This window comes from Helianthus annuus, chromosome 6, assembly GCF_002127325.2.
Source record: "Helianthus annuus cultivar XRQ/B chromosome 6, HanXRQr2.0-SUNRISE, whole genome shotgun sequence".
In the NCBI taxonomy this organism is placed as follows: domain Eukaryota; kingdom Viridiplantae; phylum Streptophyta; class Magnoliopsida; order Asterales; family Asteraceae; genus Helianthus; species Helianthus annuus.
The window spans coordinates 8,431,325-8,442,789 of NC_035438.2; positions in this window are offsets into that span (position 1 = coordinate 8,431,325).

Below are 11,465 nucleotides of genomic sequence, written 5' to 3' on the forward strand. Positions count from 1 at the left end.
TGAGTCCGTCTTTTCTGTCCAACGAACAAATGCAACGGCACCTCCTGTGCCATCAAAATTCAAAGGCTTGCAGTCCAGGAACTGTTTATAGGTGCAGCCAGTTGGAGGGTTATTCTCAGTCGTGCCATTGATGTGCTTAGAGCGGAGGGCTTCATGTCGTGCAATTGCCTGCGAGATGCATTCTTGCAGCTCGGCTTCTGTTCTTGGTAGCGTACTGGTGTTTGTGTCTCGCCTGGGCGGCATTCCCTTCTGCCAAAACGGTATGAAGTAGGTTAGGCAACATTCCAGGTGTCTATGAGGTACATAGCACCATAAGCCATTATGTAATCACCCAATTTCACATGTATACATAAATACTCAATGTATGAGCGGGAAACAGTTACTGAGCCTTCACTTAGGCTTGCCAACTTGGCTTAAAACGAACTTGAGGTTACATTGCCTCAGTCATTTAGGTTTCAGTTATTTCCCGCTACATTGGTTTTCTTAGGTTTTTGGCTTTACTGGGGCGTACATTTTCCCTTAGAGGGGGTTGCTCGTGTATGGGTGATAGAGAGTGCAAAGTCGCTGAATCTCTTGAATGTTTCTCATCTTCACTTGCTTAAATGTCGTTTTCCTCAAACGTCTCGTACGCAGGTAGAAGTGTCAGTCACGAAGTAGGCTGAGACAGGCTTCCTACTTTCTTACGTGCTAAAGCACTGATCTATGTGATGTTCTACCAGATGAAGGTGAGGACACCTATACATTGAATTTGGTGTGGTTTTCATTAGCTCGACCCGTAGAGTCCACCAGGATTTCTGTGCACTACAAGTCGTTATTACGTGGGCCCCCGTAATAATAAATTGTCTTGCACAGTTACCCCAATTTTCTCTCGTCCAAGCAGATGATTGATCTAGGAGGGGACACTACTGTCCTTACACTCCTTGCCATGGAAAGGACCATTGCGGAGGTCCATGCGCTAACATTCGTTACTGTTATGCGCGTATAGGCACGATGATTAGATGGAATAGGAATGGAGAGAATTCCTAGTAGTTGGAGGGGCACCTTCGTGATGAATACTTCATCTTCCTTTTCTAGTCAAGTATGTTGTCAATTTTGCTTCACCTAATCCGGAGGGATCTCGTCCCGTTGATTAAGAGTTCGTTCAAGGTCGCCGCCTCTGCCTCGTCATCACCACCGTAGTTTGGCATCTTCACGTTCGAGAGGGAAGAGCAGCCATCTCCTACGGAAGTAAGCTCAGAGTCTTGTCTGGTAATCACTCCCAGCCACGAGCTTTGCAAAGGACGCGAGGTCGATAGCTTCATCGTGCGAGTCACGTACCGTAATAGGAGTCGGAGTCGAAAGAATTTTATTCACGTCAATAATCATTCCGTACACTTATTCGTATGCATGAATACAAATAACAAATATGCTACTTAGCATAATCAAGTAACTTAATGCATTATACCACGTATAACTCTCGTTTTGGGGGGGGGGGTCATTTTGTCAAGTCTAACTTTTGTAGTCTATGCCTTGGTTGGCACCTTACTTTATGGGTATTCCTCACTAATGTCCTTGCCTTGTCTTTTCTTTGAAAAGTGTCTGACTCGTGGATCTTGGCGCTTTCGTGAATGCAATGAAAACCATTTTGTAAAATGTTTTTGTGAAAGCACTTTAGTGATTGTAGTCTAGACTCGAGAAGGAATCCTAGTTCACTACAATCGAAGCTCTGATACCAAACTGTCACACCCTGTCTTTTGCGGAAGCGTATGATGTGTGACTAGCTTGTTATCATTGCATTCGATCATAATAAACAACTACATGATTTAACACGATGTTCATCCATTCGGAAAATTTTGAGGATCACAAACACTTGTCATTTAAGTTTTAAAACACAACCTTCATCTAGGTTACAATTCAACAAAAGTGGATGACATCTAAACTTGTAGTCTACTTCTAGTTACAACACTTGCGCCCAAGATCCATCCTGTCACCTGAAATACATGTAATTTTGGAAAACATCAACATAAAGTTGAGCGAGTTCATGCGTTTTGCATACCGAGTATGAAAACATGGTATGTATCTTGTATAAATAAAGTATTCTTGCAAAAATCAAGTTTTCTTGTGTACACCACGTACTAATTTAATGTTTGTACAAAGACATTTCGGCATGTGAGGACATATGGAGCATTAGTGTTGGCTCCTTTAAGGCATGTGAGGACTTATGGAGCATTAGTGTTGGCTCCTTTAACTATGTCGATTACCCTCGACTGTGTCGATTAACCTCGACTGTGTCAATTTCCCTTGACTGTGTCGATTACCCTCGACTGTGTCGATTTACCTCGACTGTGTCGATTTACCTCGACTGGGACACCGAAGCACTCAAGAGGTCACATAAGGACCATGAGTGGGGCTCGGCCGTACCCGTTAGATCTAACCCTCGTCCCTAATTACTGAATGTTTTTAATGGCTTGGTACTAGTTTTCACCAAGACTTTATGGCATTTTTAGTATTAAGTCTATGCTCACATGATCTAGTAATTTCTAGGCATTTCTTAAAGCACATCATACTTGGTTCTCGTTCTCACCAAGTGTGCTTCTCGTATTTTTGTATTCTCGATTCGTATTGCACTCGGTACTCGTTCTCACCAAGAGTGCTTCTTGTATTTTTACTACTTGTAAAAAAATTATAATATTTGTAACATGTATTTCACCCCCGAGAGTTATAAAACCAAAAACAGTTAAAGAAAAGGGGGAGCATGAACTCACAACTTTGCGTTCCTGCGTCGTAAACTTCACCGGAGTTGCTTATCTAGCGTCGTGACCTAAACGCGTTTTATTAACGTTAGTCACTAGACTTGTATCGCACAAGTGCAAGTCACTATCTTTTGTATTTGTGTTCTTGTGTTAAAAATATTTATATTTTTAACTATTTGTCTTATATCATTTTCTCAAAAATAAATATACGTATCTTGTATTTTGCTCCCGAATTATGTATTTTGTCCAAGTAATATATTTTCATAAATATATCCTCTTGTATGTGTCTAAGCATGTTGTATGTGTATTTTCATGTTTATACTCCTCATGAGTATTTAGTGTATCTTTACGTCTCAATACGCTAGCACGTATAACACATACTATATTCACTTAGCACAAAAGTTGGTGATAAAATAATATATATTTTTCTCTCAAAAATATACATATTTATATCCACTTTTATTTTTGAAGAAATCCTCATTTCTTATCACCAAAAATTAGGGAAACCTTGGTAATACCTTTAAATACATTTTTAGGGAATAAGTTCTTCAAAAACTTATATTTTTCTAAGTGTCAAAATTTATAAAAATTTTGACAGAGTTTCCCCTAAAAATGGAGGTTTCCCATGTTTTCAAAACATGTGTTTATTTTCTTTTAAATCGTCAACAATCATCAACAACAATTATCAACAATAATCATCAACAACAATTATCAACAATAATCATCAACAACAATTATCAACAATAATCATCAACAACAATCACTAATTTTCCCCATTTCATGAACTTGCATATTTACAAAAATGTGTAGTAATTTACTAGCACATTTAGTAAGTCTTGTTATCTTTAAAAATAAGTTTAATTTCTTAAAAAAAAAAAAAAAACTTTATTTTTAAAGAATATGAAGTTCCACAACTTCTAGTCGGTTTTTACGAAAATTATTTCTTTGTTAAAACTTTTGTTACACTAGTGTTCGCACACTTGTTTGATCACAAAAAAATCACTTTTGTTTGTGTAAAATCCGGATTAGAACATGTGATTTCTTTTGACGCTTGGTCTTTTGAAAATACCACTTGTGGACACATAGATCGGCTAGTTTTAGACACTATTTCATAAGTAAAAATACTTTTACACAAGTTCATGTTTCTTGTGTGGTAGAGTTTCACCTTTTAACCCTTGCACCATTTCAAACAAGCTTATGTCAAGATCCATGATCTTAACCAAACAGGGTTAAATGATGATCCGAGCTACCACAACGTAGATCGGGCCTAAATAATCACAAATTTCAATTACTACAACATTTACACAACTAGTGAGCTTTTAACCATCATTTTTCATGTTTTTAGTAGACTTTAATGCACCATTTTGTAAGATTTCGAGTTTTAATCATTACACATCACATTAACCACTTCAAAATAGCTCAAGAATGTGTTTTAAGCAACATACCACTAGCTCGAGGCTAGGGAAGTATCTAGACGCGAATGTGGTGGATAAAAGCTAGAGAAAGAGGTCCTTCGAGCTCCGAGTGCACCAAGCCTTCTTATGCGTGACACTTGACACTTGTATGATGTTGGAATGTGAAGAACAAAATCGAAAAATATGATGGATGATCAAGGGGTGTTCGGCCGAAAGTTTTTGAGGGAGAGGAGAGAGTAGTTTTGTGGTGTTGGGTGGTGAATTGTTTAGTGTGTCATCTCAAGGTATTTATAGACATTCCATATGGCATATTCCTGGCATATTCCTGGAATATTCCTAGCATATTCCTGGCATATTCCTGGCATATTCCTGGAATATTCCTAGCATATTCCTAGCATATTCTTTGGAATATTCCTAGCATATTCTTTGGAATATTCCTAGCATATTCCTAGCATATTCCTGGAATATTCTTAGCATATTCCTAGCATATTCTTGGAATATTCTTAGCATATTCCTAGCATATTCCTGGAATATTCCTAGGTTTTCTGCGTTGTCTGCGTTTTGCAGTGTAAGCACTGTATCGCGTAGGAACACACGGTACGTGCTTAAACTTGAAAAAATAACGTTTTTAAGCGTTTTAATTTATTTTTCAACACGAACCTGATTAAAATAAAATTTTAATCATAACAGAATATTTGTGGGATTAAATATTATCCGGGCGGCCATCAACGTTCGTTTCGCAGTTTTGTCGCAATTAGTTCTGCTCTTAAAGTGTGTTTCAGGTGCTTTTTAGTGCTTATTTTTGCTTTCATATAGCATATATATTAAACCCTTGTATGTACTCTTGGGTTTTAATGTATTCTTGTTATTGGACCTACACCTAGGCTCCAATTTTATTGTCTGACTGCTTTCTGCAGTTCCGTTGACACAGTGTGTCTTACCGGTGAGTTTACTAATATTTTTGACGCAACGCTCTCGTTTTTGCATAAAGCAATATTTTGTAGTATAAAACGTACATGAATTCACTTGTATGGAATTCAGAAACTTATTTCTCTTGTAAACTAGATCATGTATGTTCATTAAGGCACAGATCACTGTTCATTTAGTGTACGGAATGTACGGAAAAGTGACGGTTGTCACATGTTCAGTGTATTATCTTGTAATAACTGAGCACAATATAAAGAAAGCACACCAAATTTTGGAGGCCTTTTAATTTGGGTGGCTCTAGGCCTGGGCCTAGGGCTTGAAGCCCTTTGGGCCGGCCCTTGTCTTTGCTATCAACGGAATTAGTTGAGATGCCGCTGCAAACCAAGAAAAAGAAGATCGAAACAAAAAAAGGTAACATTAGATATATTTAGATATATAACATACTTCTTAGTTTAAGAATGTACATGACAAATATAAAATTAGTATGATGGAAAAAGTGGCAAAATGGGTATGCTTTGAAACGGGTCATTTTTCGTACAGATTGAAAGGGGCTCGGTCAAGTGAGGTTGACCCGCATTTGTCTATTTTAAGTATAACTATTATAAACTATTAATGTATTGAATATGGTTACATAAACATCATTATTAATTAGATAATCAAAATCACCAACTAAACATTTAGGAGGTTGTATGCAAATTACGAATTGTTTTTTGGTAACTTAAGATCCGATTGACTCGTTTCCATGTTAACTATAGCTGTTTTCTAGCTGACCCATTAAAGAAGAAAAGTACCCAATCCAAAATATACAAAGAAACATTCAAAATAAAAGTAAAAAAGAAAAAAAGTTAGTATCCTTTCAATTTTCATCCATTAGAAGGATCTTGGATGAACTTGGTTCAGCGGAAGAATTAACACGGGGTTCATTAGTTTGAGACGGGTCATACACAAATGAGAATAGCAATGGATCAGTTGCTGAACTGGTAGAAGATGTTACAGAAGTTGATTCCTTTTGAAGAGATCGTGAATGTTCTTGCAATTTCTTCCTTATTAATAGTGATAGTATAGAGAAAGAAAAGTTTCCACTTGCAAAGACCTTAATCTTATTAGTCAAAGAATTCAAAAATGACCAAATAGTCCATATAATTGACCCCAAATTTTACTGTCAATAGTCCCAAACCAAACCAGAATCAAAATCTAAGAATGTTAAACCAAGAACCAGACTGTGTAATAATACATGTTCTGTTGCAAACTGGACTAGAATTAAATTTTGTGCTAGTAATTCAAGCAAGCCTACTTTCTTGCTTCACTAACGTAATTTCATTTAACTAAAACCAAAAAAATAAATCCTGCTACCGTTTCACAGTTTCTTCCTAAGTTTTGCACATTCTTATTTACTGATAAGAAACTATAGGGATACGTTATAGAACCAATTTTAAGTAGAAAACTGTGTGAACATCATAAACACTTAAAGATTTGCTTTAACTTATATGCATAAGATGGTTATGTTAACGCATACCTCATCCCTTTCTAACACCCATTATGAGCACTACATACACAAATATTATATAATTTTTACGATTATTTACTCCAAATTTTTTTTCTTAATAAACATGTCACTATGAACTAATAGTGCAAGTAGCCAATTCATGTATGAAACTACAAACTAAACATAAAAAGAAATTAAAAAATAAAGAATAATACAAGATCATCAGCAGCAACTAAATCAAAAAGGATATTTTTGAACACTTTCATGTTGAATAATCAAGTGGGAAATCATGTTATTCCCAAGATCAGTAGAACAAAGAGCACAAACCTGCAACAAACAACACTACCCATTGCATCACACAGGAAATAACTTATTGATATGTACCAATCAGTTTTGGGATAAATAATCCGTTGAGTGGATTAACCTCAAAAGAAAATAGCAAAGAAGGAAGACTTTGAGATAACTCTCTTTTCAATATTTTTCATTCATAATCTTTTAGAAACAAATGCATATGGCTTTATAGCCTTACGAAACAACTGACGGAAATAAACTGCAAAACTACCCACTACTCCACTATATAATAACTAATTAAGAATTAAGTAAAATGGTAATATGCATGTGAATAAAGTTGGACGTGGGTCTTGGAGATGGTAGATGTGGCACACATCATTCCCCGCTGCTTGAAAAATCCTTGTCCTCAAGGATGCAATCAGAGAACGCTCAGTAATAGGCCACGGCGGCCGCCACTCGGTCCGCATAGTTGCAATCTGAGGCGTTGAGACGAGGCACCATGGAGGACGCCACTCGTTTGTGTGCTCGTTTGGGACACGAATGAAGTCAACAAGGAACCAACTCATGAAATCTACTTTAATCTTCCACTTTGATATGATGTCTTCACAAGGTTGTTGAATGATACCGTGAGTTTCCAAACTCCATTCCTGCACTGTGTTGGAAATGGAAACAAAAGCACTCAGAAAACATTTTTTCTTATTCTCTAAAATTGGTACCAAGGGCAAAGAAGCAAACATCCTTAACGAAGGAACGGGTGTACACGGTGTTGGGGCTATTTTTGGTGGTGAGGCAGGTGGTGTTGCGGCAGAAGTGGGTGACGGGACATTTGGTGCGGTGGCGGAAACGGGTGGTGGAAGTGTAGGTACGGGAGCGGAAGTTGGTGGTGGTGATGCGGCAGCGGGTGACGGTAGCGGTGTAGAAAAAATGGGTGAAGTTGCCCATCTCCGGGACTCGTTTTTGAGAAGATCGATCATCTCAGCAATCGTTGACATGATTCGATCCAACGACTCGTTCCATTCGTGAGCGTCCATGAGGGGATCAAGACCGCTCTGATACCAATTGATATGTACCACTTGGTTTGATAGATAACCCGTTAAAAGTGGGTTAAACTCCTAAGAAAATAGATGGAAACTAGAAGAATATTTAGAGAGAAACTCAAGACTTAATTAATTTCATTCATATTCCAAAACATCAAATGATTTACATTATAAATACTAAGCTAAATAACTAACCACTATCCCACTACTTTGAAAATAAACACTTGCATGCAAAATAATTAAATAAATAAAGGGAACATGCAAATAAAATTATGGAACATGGAGGAGATCGTGGGCACATATCATTCCCGCACCGTTGAAAACGTCCTTGTCCTCAAGGACGGAAAAAAGACTCCACGGAGGCTGCCACTCGGTCCGGTTAGTGGCATTCAGAGTCGTCTCAACGGGGCGCCACGGCGGTCTCCATTCGCGTTTCCCCACGGAATATGCAATTGGTGCTTCATTGTGCACATAGAAGTGCCCCTTGTAATGGTAGGTTTGAGGAGGACCGGTGTCACTACCATATGATGGTGGTGACAATATAATTGTTTGTTTTCGCATGTGGTCATCTTTCTCAAAGAAACGAAGTTTGTGTATGGAAGGCATTAGAAGCAGGGGCCATTTGGGTTTTTGTTGGTCATAGTGGGTCATGGGAGAATCAATTTGTGGAGTAAACAGTTCTGGAGATAATTTTATTTTTGGTGGCGGTTCGGTTGCAATTTGTGGGGGTGTGACGAAAGCGGTTAACAAGGATGGTGGTGCGGAAACCGTTGATGGAGGTTGTTTGTTGACAACTGTTGGTGGTGTTGAGGCGGCAGCGGGTGATGGTGGTTCGGTAGCGGATGACGGTAGCGGTGTAGAAAAAATGGGTGAAGTTGCCCATCTCCGGGACTCGTTTTTGAGAAGATCAATCATCTCAGCAATCATTGATATGATTCGATCCAACGACTCGTTCCATTCAAGAGCGTCCATGAGGGGATCAAGACCGCTCTGATACCAATTGATATGTACCAATCAGTTTTGGGATAAATAATCCGTTGAGTGGATTAACCTCAAAAGAAAATAGCAAAGAAGGAAGACTTTGAGATAACTCTCTTTTCAATATTTTTCATTCATAATCTTTTAGAAACAAATGCATATGGCTTTATAGCCTTACGAAACAACTGACGGAAATAAACTGCAAAACTACCCACTACTCCACTATATAATAACTAATTAAGAATTAAGTAAAATGGTAATATGCATGTGAATAAAGTTGGACGTGGGTCTTGGAGATGGTAGATGTGGCACACATCACTTATCTTCCTATACTAATAAACAAAATCTTTTTTGGACACGTGTCACTCTCTGATGTTTTCTCACCTTATTTTCCTATTTATCTCTCTATTAAATAATAATAATAATTTAAAAAAATACTAGATAAGAATAAATATTTAGATAAGAATATAAACGTTTATTTAGTAAATAATAATAATAATAATAATAATAATTTTACACAAAAAAAATCAATTAAGAATAAATGTGATTGAAATTATGGTAAAATAGGAATCAAATGTTCATTGTATTATTGTTTTTTTTCACTATAGTTAAATTATTATTCTAGGTCGGTCATATGCTTCTATCAAATTGTAAGTGTTTTTAAACGCATCACTATAATGGTAGGCATATGCTTCTAAATTGTAAACTTTAAACCCATCATTTTTAGATATAAAGAACATCACTATAATTGTAAACTTTGAACCCATCATTTATCCCATCAACATGTATAAAGAACACCATTTTTAAATACAACAATTCTATACTTCATTCAAAGAGAATTTATTTCTCGATTTTACGATATAATTCATAAAAATGATGAAATATATAAAACGCGGGGATTGAGCTCCACCATTTTTCTACCGTAAACTCTCTTGAATACAAATTTCAGACAAGTGTTTTATGAATGCAATAAACAAATAAGCATGAATGTGCATAAAAACTAACTAAAATAATTGTATCTCATAATTTGAATGTATCATAAAAACGAGATTCAAGTAGGGATGGCAATCAAACCCGAACCGGCTGGGTAAACCCGAAACCCGACACATTTGGGACGGGTTTGGGGTCGGTTAATCGGGTTTGGGACGGGTTTGGGAATAATTTTTTTTTTCGCGGGTTTGGGATAGGTTTGTGATTTAGTGATATACCCGTTTACCTGACCCAATTACCCGATAAAGTGTACCCGTTTACCCGATTGTATACTCGATATGATTTCTTTTATGATATTAAATATGTATATATATGATACATCCGTTTTTTTACACATATAGGTATTCTATTCCGTATACATTGTAGTTATTTAATATATATTTTATAATGACAACACAAAATGTAACCGATTAGTAGTTACCCGATAGATACCCAATGGATTTTGAGATGAGTATACCCAACGAGTAATCTTTTTAATTAACGGATTTACCCGAAACCCGCGGGTATACCCGATACCCGATGGGTATTTACCCGCTAGAAACCCGACCGGTTTTGTGACGGGTTTGGGACAAGCTTATCTAACCGGGTTTGGGTTTGGGATTACCTAAACCCGTCCCAAACCCGACCCATTGCCTCCCTAGATTCAACCCTATGTAAATATGTAATACATGTGCTTTTAATTTAATAATAAATAAAAAAACGAAGTAAAATGTTATAATAAGTAAATTGTACCTCAAAGTTCATTTTAAAAGATAAATTTTGACGACTTTATGTGTTAAAATATGACATTATATTTTATACAATACGTGCAATATATGAGTTTTTTAAAAATATATTTTTTCATTATTTATTATATAAAATTAAATTTATGCAAAATAAAAAAAACAAAGTAAAATGTTATAATAATTAAATAGTACATCAATGTTCATTTTTTAAATGATAAATCTTGATGATTATTTATGTTAACATATGACATTATATTTTTTTCAGCACGTGCAATATACGAGTTTTTTTAAAGATATATCTTTTTATTATCTATTATATAAAATTATGCAACCCGTGTAATACACGGGATTCTAACCTAGTTAACATAACACAATAATAATTTCTTATTTACCACTTTAACATCTAAAACACATTCTCTACAGCACGGATGACAATTTTTTTTTTTTTTTTTGAATGGCTAACGTTACTCTCCCAATCTACTATATTTACAAATAACTCACCCTTGCTTGAGATTAAACCCAAGACCTCTCACTAAGAAACAAGAGTCTCTACCAAGTGAGCTAACCCCACTTGGCACGGATGACAATTAGATGATGAAATTTGCACTTTGAAGCTAGATCGATGACTCAGAAGCATGTGAGACTTTGCAATAAATTCTGTGGAACAATAAAATTAAATAGTAAAATTCATCAATTGGCTAGTTTTATTGTTACTACTGCATGCCTCTTCAGTTTCAATGAATGCGTGATCAACGTGGGTTTGTTTTTTTCTGCCAGACTACCACAGCCCACATGTTGAATGAGTGCAATGATTTTTGTCAACAATATTTTTCTTTTTCAATTGTAAAGTATAAATATTCATTGTGGGAATGGGATCCTCAATA